This window comes from Strix uralensis, chromosome 14 (genome assembly GCF_047716275.1).
Source record: "Strix uralensis isolate ZFMK-TIS-50842 chromosome 14, bStrUra1, whole genome shotgun sequence".
Classification (NCBI taxonomy): Eukaryota; Metazoa; Chordata; class Aves; order Strigiformes; family Strigidae; genus Strix; species Strix uralensis.
In genome coordinates this window covers 20,665,021-20,680,184 of record NC_133985.1, presented here as the reverse complement: position 1 = coordinate 20,680,184, position 15,164 = coordinate 20,665,021, and positions in this window count along the sequence as shown.

Below are 15,164 nucleotides of genomic sequence, written 5' to 3'. Positions count from 1 at the left end.
TTTGTTTCTTTATTATTGTACATATGTGACAAAGCTGTTTAGTTTTAAGATAAATTAAAGATAAATAATATTTAGCTACTGGGAGGTCTTTGGTTTAGAATATTGATATTTATTTACATACTCTGAGGAAAAAAATCCCCACCGACTTATTTAGCTTGGAGAGCTGCACTGTAGCTATGGCATAGAGCTGTGCAGCCGCGGCGGTTTGAGGAGCTGTGACTGGCAAAGAGGCAAAAGTGCTCAGAAAAGAGGAGGATGGCTTTGAAACGCTCGTCATTTCTAGGTCAGGGCTTGTTTAGCCACAATTTCTCATTAATTCTGGGGCATCCCACAGACCTGCAAGTGCCTTTCGCGCGCATTGCTGTGCGACACTAATAATAAAATAAAAATAGTGACTAAACGGCTTCCGAGGCAGTCTCACAAGTGACCTCCTGGCTCTGTTGATGCTGTGAAGAGGTCTGGCCTCGTGCCGCTCACACCCGGGGTTCCCTCAGGGCTCCTGGGTGGTGCCTTTGTCTCCGGCCCTATGTGGTTTTGTTCGGCTGCCACTGGCCACTCCCTGCGTGGGGTGGGAACAGGTGGCACTGTCCTGGGCTTTGCTTTGCCTTGCAGGCATCGGGGATTTCTTTCATTATAGAAGCATATTTTATTTTATTTTATTTTATTTTATTTTATTTTATTTTATTTTATTTTATTTTATTTTATTTTATTTTATTTTTTTATTTTATTTTATTATTTTATTTTATTTTATTATTTTATTTTATTTATTTTATTTTTGGACAGGATTCCCAGCATTTCTCAAATACATCCCAAATCAGCAATGAACCCCGGTTGAACTCCCATCTCCTGCCCTGTCTCAGCATCATCACCAACTCACCGCTCTCCACAGGGCTGGCAGGGGAGCCCCGCGATGCTGAGGAACCCTGACTCCCCTTCATGTACCTCCCTAAATCCATGGCAGCCAGCTCCCAGCCCCGCCGTGCTCCTGCACCTCCCCAGCTCTTCTCCACCTGCACATGTGTGGCTGGTGTGTGGAGGTGCAGGATGCTGAGGGCCATGGCGAGGGGATGCACAGGCTCCCTGACTGAGCTGGAACTTCACCAGTAAATTTATACAGCAAAGATTTAATGACAGGCGCTGGATTTGGGCCAGGAAACTCAGCCTAAGGCACCTTTTCTTGTGAAAAGCATCGTCAACGCCACTTGGATCACATGTAGCCAGAGTGCGGGGTTTGGGTCTTTTCCAGGTGATGGCATTGCTGGAGCTGTGCTGCTCTGTGATGATACAGTCCAGGGACGTGTCCAGTTTTGGGCACCTCAATTCGAGAGAGATCTCGAGGTGCTGGAGCGAGTGCAGAGGAGGGCAATGAAGCTGGTGAAGGGCCTGGAGAATAAATCCTGTGAGGAGAGATTGAAGGAGCTGGGACTGTTCAGTGTGAGGAGGAGAAGGCTGAGGGGAGACCTCATCACTCTCTACAGCTCCCTGAAAGGACATTGTAGAGAGGTTGGTGCTGGTCTCTTCTCACAGGGAATTAGCGACAGAACAAGAGGGAATGTCTTTAAATTGCAGCAGGGGAGGTTCGGACTGGACATTAGGGAAAAACCTTTCACAGAAAGAGTGGTCAGACAGTGGAATAGGCTGCCCAGGGAGGGGGTGGAGTCCCCATCCCTGGGTGTGTTTAAGGGTCGTTTGGATGAGCTGTTGGGGGATGTGGGGTAGGGGAGAACTTTGTAGAGTTGGGCTGAGGGTTGGACTCGATGATCCCAAGGGTCTTTTCCAACCTGAATGATTCTGTGATTCTGTGATTCAGCTGGAAGCAGCTGCCTCCACTATGCTGGCTTCTCCTCGGGGTCAGCTTGGTGCCTGCTCCCCGTGTGCCTGCAAGGTCACACCCCAAAGCGGGACGGTGCTGCTCCTGCAAGCTAATCATGTTTACCTCTTCACTGTGAGGTTCAGCTCATGGCTGGCAGCCACCCGGTTATATATTCCCATTCCCCTGGAGTGTTTGGGGTTTTTTTGCTCTAAGGCTGATTGAAGCTTGAAGTATTTGGATAATCCATCATGAAACAGCCTTCTCCCTGCAGGTATTGATTTAACTCGGTGTGTCTCCCCACCAACCCAGTTCATGGTGTGTGGGAAATGCTGTCCCTGGGAGACCCTCTGATGGAGCTCCACGATCACAGGAAATTAAAAAGCAAAAACTCGAGGCTGAGAGAGCAGAGTAGGAAAGATGCCTGCAGCATGCTCTGTGGTTGGGATCACTGCTCGGGTCCTGCGAGGCTGGAGATCACACCTTCACAGGACCGTCTCTGAAACAGGGCCAGCGAATAATCCTTTCCTCTCCCCAAAGTGGGAGCTCAGGTCCAGTAAACTGCAAAAATCATATTGAAAGGGGCGGCGTTGGCATCGGATGTGCTCCAGGGATCTGGGGATGGGGTCCCACAGGCAGCTCTGCAGGAAAGGGTTAGAAAACGAAAGTCTCTCTTGGTTTTGTGAGTTACGGCTCAGTCTGACTGTGCAGGGATCCCTCCTGCCCTTCCTCCTCCTCCCAGCTGCCCCTGGCGGCCGAGGTGTGGTGGTGAAGTGGCTGAAGAAGAGGAGCGTTTTCTGTTAATTAACCTCTCTCATCAGGGGCAGTTTGGACATTAGAAGGCTAATGAGGATGTGTCCTCACCCAGCTGCTTCTTGATCTTGGAAGGACAGACTGATGTGGTTACGTTTCAGATGCTTTCCTGTTGTCTGTGACACATTCCTGGCTCCAGGATGGGGCTGGAGGGATCACAGCATCCCTTGGGATGTGTCCGGCTCTGCCGGTGGCTGCTGGCTCTGCCTCAGCCCCACCTGGAGCCCTGAGGCTTCAGCAGCATGAAACCACAGGGCAGGTGCTGTTGGACCGGAGTTTTCGGTTGGTTTATGTCCCCCAGATGGTTTGGCTCTGGGTCAGGGCTGTTTGCAGCATCCCAAGTTTTCAGTGATGAGCACAGTTTCTGGGTTTGCCCCGATCCCTGCTCCAGCACTGCCTTCGGGCTCAGCCTCACAGCCTGCCAGGTCCTCAGCCCCGCTCTGCCTTTCCGTCGTCCACTAGTGCTTTTCAATCACACAAAACACAATTTCCAAAGCCTTGCACTTTCTGCAGCTTCTTAAAGGTGTGTGCATCTCCTCTGGCCTTTTCAGCCTCACGTTAATGAAGGGATTGCCAATAAACTGAAGCTAATGAGTTCTTCTGCATCAGCCAGTTTCAGTTTTTCACAATTGTTTGCTCCAAGAAACAAATATTTGTGGCTTACTCAGGATTAGCCAAACATGTGTGTGTCCTGGAACAAGTGCTAACAGAGCGTCCAGACTAGCAAGCACAGAGATGCTGACTAATTGAAATAAATTGGCAATTGTTAATACTCTTTCTCCTAAAGAACCGAGGCAAGAAGCGAACGTGGATGTGAGTTATCCCACTGACATCAAAGGCCCTGTTTACGTAAGCGCTGCTCGTGCTGGAGATCTGTTGCAGAGTTGGACCCTTTGGTGAGGAACTGACAACTCGTTTGTAAATGAACTTTGGAAAGAGTCCAGGCACGGCTGCCAGTGGCCCTCTGGTTAGAGCCAGGCCAGCCCACGTGGGCTGTGGCAACGCTGGAGCCCGGGGAAGGGTCCTCAGAAAGAGCAGAGGTCTGTGCTTGGGCTTCTGCACCCTTTCCAGACCGGTGGGTGCATGAAGGAGGATTACCCCCCTGAAGCTCAAATGCACACCCCCCGTAGGAGCGCTCGGCATTTTTTTGCTGTTAGATGCTAGTGCCAGGGTGACGCGATGCTCCTCTGCAGGGCCGGCAGTGTTTCACCGCCGGCTGCTGCCGCCTCGGCACAGAGAGGGGACATTCCCCCAGGATGCCAGGAGGTACGGGGCCCAGTGCCCACGCAGCATCATCCCGGCTCATCTCCTCCCCCAGGGAGGAGCGGGTCTATGCCTAAACCGCTCAGCAACGCAAACCCAGTAAATTAAGAATAACCAGGGTCTGCTTGTTATACTGCTAATGCAGAAATTTTGTGTATCCAGGACTTGGCCCCTGCACTTGCCTGTGTGGTTTCTTCTTCTGGAAGTGACCTCATAAGGTGGTAACATCAAACAGCAAGTTCCACCCTCCCACTTGGGGCATCTAAGGAGCACCCAGCTATTTCATGGAGCCATCAGGGAAGTGGCGCATGGACCATCCAGACCCTTCCCAGAATGGATGATTCACCTCCAATTTTCCAGTGTCTGTTGGAGGCCGTGCTCCTTTCTCCTGGCTCAGGTACACATGGAGCAAAGACCTTTCAGTGTGGATCTATCCCCTAGGTGATGCTGAAGCTGCAGGACCTGCTGGTTCACGTCCAGTTCAGCCTGGGTGAAGGGAGGACTCGGACAGGATCAGGATCTCCAGCTGGGTCTGGCCTCTGGGGTGGGTCATGGGAAAACCAACAAAAAAAGACAGCAAACTGAAAGAGCTCCCGCCAGCTCTGCCATTGTTTCTAACAGAAGGAAGGACACCAAATTCTGTGCCTCCCCGTGCAGGCTGCTTGGGCAGCTGCAAATTCACGATACTCATGAGCTGCATTGTCTCCATCAAAGCCATCTCCCTGGTTGTGCTGAGGGACCTTTTTCGAGGTGAGGCGTGGTGGTATACTCCCACGTGCCATGGCCAGGAGGGGAGGGATGGAGGGGATGGGGGTCCAGCCCCTGCAGCCACTCAGGGTGGCTGCCAGCCCGTTGTCCTCTCCCATGCCACTGCCTGCACCAGCCCAGGGCATGAATGAAATGTATTTCAACTTCAGATCCCTTCACTTATTCAATAATTATCATTCTTAAATGCAATTGTTTGGTCCTTTCCATGGCAGCCTGTTCCCCCCTCGCGGTTTTAGCACAACTAGTTTAAGCACCCTTTTAATACTCAATTTTCACGTTGAAAAACCCCTCTTGGTCACACTCCTTGATTTCCTTGTCTTACACAAGCCAGCTACTGTACGCAAACCTCTGAGCCTTAATTATATATCCCAGTAATATATAGCCAGGCCTGGCTAATGTCAAGAAACCCAGTCACAAGTGTTGGAGGTTTCCGAGAGCTCTGGCTGCAGGACCAGGCTCCATGCGGGGAAGCGTGCCCGGCTCCGAGGGGCCAATGGGGTGCGCGATGTGTTGGGATGTGGCCAGAACCCTCCCGTGCTGGGCAGTGGCCCATGATGACGCTTGCGGCGGGGTGAGCTCGGCTCACGTTTGAAATGGTCCGTGTGGGCAGAGGGATGGTTTTGGGGACATTTAATATGAAAGTGGTGGCTTTGTGTGAAGGGTTTGGCAGCCACAGGCAGCTGCCTGGGCTCACCTCCTCCTCTCTCCAGGTCATAGATGCTTTCTTCATCACTGTTTACACCACAAGCTTTTGCTGAAACTGTAGATGGATCCCGTTGCCTACTAGAAGAGAGGCTACAACATCTTGGATGACACCATCCTCCTCATTTCCTTCCTCCCCCACCTCTTGCTGGTGGACACCGTTACATGCACCCACCTGGAGGGGACAATCAAAGGTCTCCAGACCCTCTGCATGCTCAAGTTCATCAAGTACAGCAGCGGGATGAGGGTAAAGCACTGCTCGCTAGTTAAGTCACAGCAGAGAGGGGGGATCCCGAGCCCAGGAGCAGGGGGAGGCTTTGCTGTACCCAGGTGTCGGGGGCCACCTGGCCCGAGAGGGGCTGATGCTTGTGGTAGCTCAGGAACAAAGGCAAAAACTAATAATTCCTGATTTTTTAAGAAGCCCATGGCTTGGCCATTGTTTTCCCCCCCCCCCGTTTCTCCTTCCCCCAAGGAGAGGATTTTCTTTTTTACTATAGCAGAGTAGACACAAAAAAAAAAAAACCCTGTAAAACATAGGTCATGTCCTATTCTTGGTCTGTGTGTATTTTTCTCTCCAGCACACCATCTCCTACTTAGTTTTCTCCTGACAACTCTGGAGGTTTGTTTTTCAGCAAAGAGCTTATGTGGGCAATGAATGCTCAGCCAGCATTTCTGCGTGTAATTAATTGGCTGGGTAGCCCACCAGAAGTGGGATGTTTATGGGCACAGGGCTCTTATAATGTTCACTTCTGAGCCTTCATTCCTCTAGTTTGGATCGTAAACTTCACTTATCACCAGACTTTTATATGTTAATTATTCTGTGTTGCTGGGAGAAGGGAGGACATGTAGAAGCGCATGAAATAATGAATGGTTTAGGCATGGAGGATCAGATGCTCCACTTTGGTCTGGCTGATTGTAAGAGAGCAAATTGATGCATGGCAAAATGGGGAGACCTTTAAATCAGGGTAAGTGTGTGTTTGTTGGTTTGAGCCTCATGCTATGCACTTGTGGCACTCATTGCCAGGAGATGCCTCGTCTGGGGACCACGAGGAAGAAAACCTGTAGGATAAGATTTGGCACCGTTCCCCCCTGAGACGCTTAAAATGTTGAGGTGCTTTGAAAAAAATCCCACTCAGCACAAATCTGCAAGTTTAAGAGCCTAAGTGCCTTTGAAAGTCTGGGCCATGCAACACTAGATTTTGATGGAAGTCAGTGGGACTTAACACATAAGGGACTGGGGCCACTGGGAAATTGCATCCTGGCTTTGGGTGAGAATGCCTAGAATAGCATTACTGGGGGAAAAAAATACCAAAGAGGAAAATTCTTTAGGCTCTCACAGTCCCTTCCTGTTCCAGGGATGCTATAAATATCCTGCAAAGCCCTGCCGCCCCACTGCCTTCCAGCTCCAGGGGTGTTTGGTTCTTGCCTTTACGTCCTGACCTGAAGGGACAAGTGCCCTGAGCCACTTGGCATCCCAAGAGACAACACCTCTTTGCCTAAAATTTGTTTTAAAGTGTGATAGGGCTGTCTAAACGCATTTTGCTGAAGGTGCAGGAGGCTGTTTATGCCTCTGTGTGTATTGTAATTTATTAATTGAAGCCTAAATTAGCCCTCAACAGGTTAGCAGTATTTAATGCGGAGAGCTCAAACATGCAACACATTCTTGGCACGTTTCCCTTTATTAATTAAAAACCTCTTTAAAACACTCTGCCTTCCACCTTGGAGCAATAAATTTCCACCTTGAGGAAATAATTTCCTTGTTGTATTCCATACAGAGACGTTCTGTTAGCTGCAATCCCTGTTTCAGTGTAGGCCCCATTCATCCTTATTTCAATTTCAAAATAAACTTTGAAAATGCCAGGTTGTTCTGTTAAAAAAAAAAAAAAAAGAGAGAGAAAAAAAATCAACTTTTCTACTTTTTAAAAATATATTTGGGATTAATTCCGATGTAGTTTACTACCTGTGCAGACTGCGAACCACAAAGCTCCTTCTTAATAAAAGCTCATAGGACTCCACAGCGGTTCCTGAAGCAGCCGGAGAAGCCTTGGCAATCGAAAATGTGGTGATGGTCCTGCATGCGAGGCACTCACCAGACTGCAGTTGCTGGGAGTGTTTTACGGCCCTCCTGTCACCCCCAGCTCTGGGTGGCTGCATTTCTTTATGACCACGTGCCACGGCCCAAACCTGCCCAACGCCATGACATAACCTGGCAAAAATGTCACCTGATTTTTGGGGTTGAATGGCTTTTGTTCCCTTGCTAGTCCCAGGCTGTGCCTGACAGAGAGACCTACGTGTGGAGGGAGGCAGGAAAACCCTCTGCTGGTTCCTCCAGAAATTTGTACCAAACTCGGTGGGTTTAGGGCTGGTCTAGTTTGGGTTTTCTGAGATGGTTTTGCAGACAACAACGCAGCTGCATGTGTTGTCTCAGCGTTGGATGCTGCCCTTCCTGCTGCCCCATGCAGGGATACCCTGGACTATCCCGTGGTGGGATGATTATCTGGAGCAGGCACGACTTGCAGAAGTAGGGAACTGCTGCAGGAGTCCTTAACCCACCTGAACAAGCTCGGGATGTTGGCAGCCAGAGGAGAGTGGGAAGAGCCCCTTGCTCCAGCTCTGCACAAACATCCCCTCCAGGCAGTACCACCCCAGAAGCTCAGCTGGATGCGGTTCAGAGCTTTAACCTGAGATGCTGTCGACAGTCAGAGATGATGGATGGACAGTCCTTGAATGGGTGCACAGTGTAAGACCCCCCCAGCACTAGCAGGCACAGTGTTACTGGGGGAGCAGCCAGCCCGTGCTGCTGCTGCTCTCCAGGATAATGTAACATGGATGCAAGAGACTGCATGTAGATGTCTGTGATTTGGAGTTAATGGGAAAGTTTGTATTTGCCTAAAAGTCATTACCAACAATAAGCTCAGTTCACCAAACCTGCACTCCCATCAACTCCCAGGAGTGTCTTTTGTATATGTTGGTGTCATGTGTGGGTCTTCCTAAGATGTGAGATAGTCTCACAAGCAGTATCACGTCCCTTCCTGGTGACACCAGGCTTTGCACAGAGCTTGCCCAAGCTGAGCAGACACAGAGGGATGGAGAGATGACTGTGGACTCATCTCCCATCCTGGCCCATCCTGCATGGCAGGGGAGGACCAGACGGACAGTGAGGGCAGCAGAGACACCGTTCTACCTCCAGTTTGTACTCAGACCCCAAGGCACGAGGGTTAATAGCACTGCTTGGTTTTATTCAACTAATGTCTTGATGCAGAAGCTTGGGAACAGCTGTATCCTTTATCAACAGGAATCCGTTACTCCGTTACTACCTGTCCATATCTCCAAAGGCAGTGAGAAGCCCCTGTGTGCTAGGTGTGATGCTTCTGGGACCAAGCAGCCTTTGGTCTTGTCACTGTGCAACACTTACCACTAAACCCTACAAGGGCCATTTCCCAGCCCAAGAGGCTGATACACAGCCACAGCCTCTGGATTTTGTCATGCTCCCATGCCTCATGGTGGTTGCCTCTTTCCTCTCCTTAATTCCCAGTACAACTGTGTGGATGCATGCAAGGGAGCTGGTTCAGAGGTAGCCCAGGGAGACTGTCACCTCCCACATCCCCAGCCCTGTTTCTGGGGGATCCTCTTCGTCCCCACTGAGCATCTTCCTCACCTACAGAGCACACGTTTGTTTTTCCTTTTGCAGGTTTTCACAGAGACTCTTGGCCAGACAGTGCAGACAGTGATGTATGCCCTCAGCCTGATGTTCCTGCTGTTTGTGTTTGCTGTTCTGGGACATGGATGGTATGGAGATCCCAAAACTAGAGACACTGAAAACTGTCTCTTCATGCTCTTCAGTAACCATCAGTACAGCACCATTTTCCAGTCTGTCTCAGCCAAACAACAAACTGCAGATTTTGGAGCACTGCTGAAAAAACCCTTTGATTAAGCTGTGACTTCATTAGGGAGTGCATGAACTGCTCGGCAGTGAACTCATATTCCAGATCCTTGGGAAAATCTGCTTCGATAGACAAACTTCCCTACGCAGTATTGCAAATTCAGGAAAATCTCTGAAGCTAACAGCAAAGAGATCTGTACTAGCTGATTTAAACCTGGACCTCTGAGGAACAGAGAAACTGTGCTCAGCTTTAAAAAAGAAAGAAAAGTAAGAGGAAGATCTCATATGGCTTGTGAGTTATGCTGTGGTTTGGAACTAACTCTCTGGTCTGCTTAAATACATTTGCAGGTTGATGGTTGGACAGACTTACAGCGCGAGATGGATCATTATGGGTTTACGAGCAGCCACGTGTTCATAGTCGTGTTCATCTTGCTGGGCAACTTCATTTTCTTCAATCTGTTGTTTGCACTTGTGATTACCAAAACCCAGGTCGTGCGAGCTCTGAGCACTGAGTGTGTGTGTGTGTGCATGCATGGGTGAGGGTGTGCAGGGGGGGCGGGGGGGTGTTGGGGGGTGCTACCAGTTAACAGGCTCTGGTTGGAAAGCTGGTGCTTGGCTGCTTGTAGAATTTGGCTTCTGGTGCAGCTAAAAACACTCTGGATACAGAAGTCCCAATTCCCTGAGCAGCATAATTGTATCTTTCCCCACAGTCCCCTTTTGGGATCATCTCTACAGTCCTACTTTGACTATTTTTCCACAGCTGCCGAAAGCTCCTATTCCTCCAGCACAGCCAGCCCCCAGGTCCCCTGGGTGCACACTTTGCACCCAGGTCCTCTCAGCAATGACCTATTTCTGCCTCCTTTTAACCCAGGGCTGCCTTCGTGGTCTTGTAGGTGCCTCCAGCCCTTCTGCAGTGAGTCTCTGCATGGAGCCAGGGCCAGGGTCAGCTGGGTGTGCTGGGAAATATGGCAAATCCTATGGGAGAGGCATCTGCTCCCCAGCAGCTTTCAGCTGCCAGCCCCAAGGTGGTCCCGCTTCACACCTCATGCTGCTGCACGGGGCTGGGGCTGGACCAGGGGGTTTTTTGAAGCCCAAGTCTCCTTGACTGATCTCTTGACCTACCAGCTGTGAGTGGTGCTCGGGGATTCACTCACATCCCTGTGGTTTGGCATTGGCAGGGCTTGACTCAGAAGTGTGAACAGGACTGCAAAGCAGTGACGGCGGCTGCTGTTTGGGCCAAGAAATAGAAGATCCTGAAAAAGCAGGAGAAGAACGTGAGCAACCAAGTCATGCTTGAGCAGGTGGGCTGTGGTCAGCTGTGGGTGGCTAACACTGGCTGCAAATGTCGGACGTTGTTTAACAGGGCAAGATGTGGATGAACTGCTTTCAGTGGAGGAAAAATTTCCTCTTCTTTCCTTGCTCATTTTTGTAATAACCCAGCCTGATCCTATATGCCTTTTTGGTAGGCTCATCACATGTGCAGCTGTTGGCACATAGCGGTTAAAGTATTATAAAGGTGGATAAAAACTCTTAATCGTTTCTCATGTGTTTTGTCTGCTTTTTTTTTAACTTCAAAGAGAAGTTTAAAAAGAAATCCTTTTAGGTCATGTCAAGCCAAGAGCCCTGTCCAGAAATGGCTTGGACTCACTTTCTGCGAGTGTTTGAGGGAGGTCGTGCTCCTCCCCGTGCTCTCGCAGCCCGTTGATGCGACGTATCCAAAATGCTACTACAGGTTCAAAACCCATCCTGCAGTGTCTGTAGGAGAGCTGTGCGCTGCTTGATAAAGGGCTTTTGCAAAGTTGACTTGAAATAAATGCACTAAAGCTGTCACTGAAATGTAAATGATTAGAGCAATGTGACTCCCTGTTTCCCCCAACTCTTCTTCTGCTCATTCTTGCTTTTAGCAAAAGTAATTTAAAAATAATCAGTTCAGGATGGCTTGCTTGAGAGTGTTCTTGTCTTTGGGCCAGAAAATCACTTGTTTAAGTACTAGACAGTGACTGATTTGGGTCAGTGGTCTAGGTCCCAACCCAAGGGGAGGAGTGGGTGTCCCTGCAGTGCTGCAGAACCTGCCTGCCTGGGTGGGTGCTGGGGAGACCCCGGACTGCCTCCCTTGGGACAGGCATCCCCATCCCGTCAACGCCCAGGAGCTCCTGCACTGCCTGGTATGTCTGGCTGCTCCAAAAGTGCATTGGGGATGGGGGTCACAGACAACCCCATTTCCAGCCTGCAGCCGGTGCAAAGCCTGTGGAGGGGTCTGCAGGGTGACAGTCTCAAGTGTTACCTCCTTCTTACTAAGAGTTGTTTCTTCCCAGGCTTGTTCTTTTTCACAGCACAAAATCACTCAAGGTAAAGACTTCAGTGAGCTGCTGGATGAGATCAAAAAGAATTTGCGCTACACTGATGTCATCATTATGGAGGGTTTTTGTTTCACCATCCCATTTATTGATCTGTATTTGCCATTCCTGGACCTTCAGGGCAACACTGAACAGGCCAGTAACAGTGGAGCAGGTGACTACAAGAGACTCCAAGCTACAAAAACAAATGCCCTTTTGATGTATTGAATTATTTTCTTGGAACAAATGGACATTTTGAGGCTGCTCACTTTAGGGAAAATGCTACTGGTGTCAGCACGAGCAGTGCTGAGAGTCGAGGAAGGTACCTACATATGGCATGTGCTAGAAACGGGACTGGTTTCCTCCCTGTCAGGAGGGCTAACGCCATTTCCCAGCACCAGGTAGTGTCACACTGGGATCGGTGTCCATCACATATGAGCTCAGTTTCCTGCTGGCAAATTCACCGTTCTTCATCGCTTCTTCATTGTGTCCCTGGGGTTCACAGAGCCCTGGGTATCCCCTGGGTGCACGGCCCCAGGCGAGGCTCCGTCCACCCGGTCTGGCTCCCATGTTTCACCCCTCAGTATCCCTGGGAGAGAGGTGAGAGCACATCCCAGATTTATGGAGGCAGTGGGGTTGGAGGACGTGTTTGCACCCGAGGTTGGGAGGTGAGGAGACAGGAGGGGAGGACTTGCCTTCTTATTACAGCAGCAGTCCTGGCTGACCTGTGCTTTGCCTCAGCAATGGACTTTTCTGGATCTTGTTTAGGGAACGACTAACCCCAGGCAGTGACTTTAAACCATGTAACCAGAAAAACCTCCCACAAATCCCCCAAATGGAGACCGCTGAGTTTTACATGTCTTAGGTTAACCTTAATGTGATGCAAGCCTATGATCACAGCTTGGTACCTATTGTTTAAAAAACCCACGGTCTGGCCTGGAGTCCAGAAAAAATTCCCTGGATTTCAAAAATTCCCTTTTGCCTCGTTTCCCAGGTGACTGCGGTTACTGTCAGGAGACTCTGTATTATTTTCCCCCTGTACTTTGAACACCCTGATCAGGACTAGTGCTTCTGAAAATGTTTTGCTGTGCACGTGGCACACGTTGCGGAGCCAGTCTTGTGTTGCACTTCTGCCTTTCTCCACTGATCTTCTGGGAGAAAAATATTTACAAGGATTTTAAAAAAAATCTGCAGAGCCAGGGGGCTCAATGTCATCAAAAATACTGGGGATGTTTCCATTGCTCCTTGGCCTGCCAGGTGAATGGAGGGGTGCTTGTGGAGGGTGCAGTTCTCTACAGAGAGATTTGCCTTAGACATGGCACTTCCCATTTTGCAAGGTATGTGAGGATCTTTTTGCCATGCTCTTCTCTCACTGCAGGTTGCAACGTCACTATTATGAACATATTGGCATATTGAGAGAGATTGTGGAAGTCATAAAAGAAAAATCTTTGCCAGATCATGAGAAGATGAAAAGTTAAAAGCTCTTTAGGCAGAACATGATCCTTGGTATCTGTCAGAGCTCTGCCTACAACCTCCTCTTCAAACCTTCATTAAAATAAGCCAGAAACATTTATGATTAAAAATAATTCAGAAAATATCTGTTCTCCTTTCTGCTCGCTGACCGGGTGGAAGTGCAGCCGCTGGTGCTGGCCCCACGCTGCAGGCAGCCGCTGAGGGAGGGAAGCACATCGCTGTTGGGAGCTGGCGAAATCGTGGGCTGGGAAAGGATCACAGCCTGGGTCCTTTTCCTGGAAACCTTGTGGCAAGGCTGGGACTAGAGCCCAGGCTCTCCCTGCCAGCTCCCTCTTTCTAAGATCGAGCAGCAAAGGGGCTGCTCTGAGTCAGAGCAAACTGACCTGTGCTAAGGAAATGGATTATGGTATCTCTGAAGGAAGAAGCTCGTTTCTGTGCTCTGATGCTGATTAACATCTTGCAATAACCCGCTTGGGTTCATCTGGCAGTTTTAATGCAAACACACCCACACAGCTTTGGGTAACTGGAGAAGGAAAGAGGAGACCTACAGAGCAGCAGCCCTTCCTCCGCACGGCACGGGATGTACCGGTACAGAGACACAGCCCAAAGCCCGGGGACGATGGGTCTGACCGTGATGGCGACAGTCAATCTGCTTGAAATGACAAGGAACAAGCCACCCTGACCCCTTCCTGGTCGTGCAGGCAACGGAGATTAGCAGAGCTGGACTAACTGCTCAGCTCCACTTTGCCCCCACACTGTCCCCCATTAGCACCCCAGGGCAGGAACTGAGAAATGAGTATTGGGGATCACGAAAGGGAGGAAAGTGCCCGGAGGGTGCTGGGTTTGGGCGTTTGACTCTCTCCAGGCTGGATGAGGTGGGGAGAAGGGTAAGTGCCTTGTGGCAGGGACGCTGAGGGCTCATGGTTGCTCCTCACAGAATCATCTCAGTTGTAAAAGACCTCGAAGATCATCTAGTCCAACCATTAACCTCACACCAACCGTTCCCAACTCCATCAGATCCCTCAGCACGGGTCAACCCGACTCTTCAACCCCTCCAGGGATGGGGACTCCCCCCCTGCCCTGGGCAGCCCATTCCAATGCCCAACAATCCCTTCTGCAAAGAAATCCTTCCTAAGAGTCAGTCTGACCCTGCCCTGGCACAGCTTGAGGCCATTCCCTTTTGTTCTATTGCTTGTTCCTTGGTTCAAGAGACTCATCCCCCCTCTCTGCACCCTCCTTTCAGGGAGTTGTAGAGGGCGATGAGGTCTCCCCTCAGCCTCCTCTTCTCCAGACTCAACACCCCCAGTTCCCTCAGCCACTCCTCGTATGACCCGTGCTCCAGAAACGCCTGTGGCAAGCAGGTGGGCTCAAGCCTTCGACAGCCTGGACATGAGGCTGCCACAAGTTTTGCCTTTGATGCTGGTATAAAATCAGGTGTTGAGTTTTTCTGAATCTTGACAGTTTTTGTATTACCATTCCTTGTGATTCTGCACAATTGTGCAATCAGTGGGAGTTCAGGGGGAACATCTAGAAAATACCCTTTTCACTGCTATGCTATGGCACAAGCAGTATCTAAGCAAAATTATCGACACATCCCTATGGAGAGGGGTGGGTTGATTTTGCAGAGCTCTCTCTGTCGCTGCCGTGGCCCTGCCTGCCTCTCAGAGCTCATCTCCATGGTTCTCCAAAACTTGCCTTTCTAACACCAGCCCTGGGTTGCCTTTTGCAGTGGCTTTGTGTCCCAAAGCCTTCGCCCTAGCCGGTCGGCGTGAGGGGGCTGAGAGCTGCTAACAGGAGCCCCTTGTAAAAGGGCTAGGGGGGAAGAAACCAATGACACAAGCTCCTGCTCAATTTGTTTTTCATGTTCTCTTTGTAATAATTTTGTGTTTTATGAGGGATACTTCCTAAAACTTGCCCAACATGATGGAAACACATGTGGTGCTCTTAATACATGATGTGACCCTTTCGGTAGAGAGATAAGATGAAAACCTGCTTTTCTCTGGCAGCTACACGGATACGGTCCAGTGAGCCGGACAATCAGTGGGGCGTGGGGTACCCAACCTTCCCCAGCCATGCCCGCACTGTTCACCCCTCCAGAAATACCACCCGCATATCT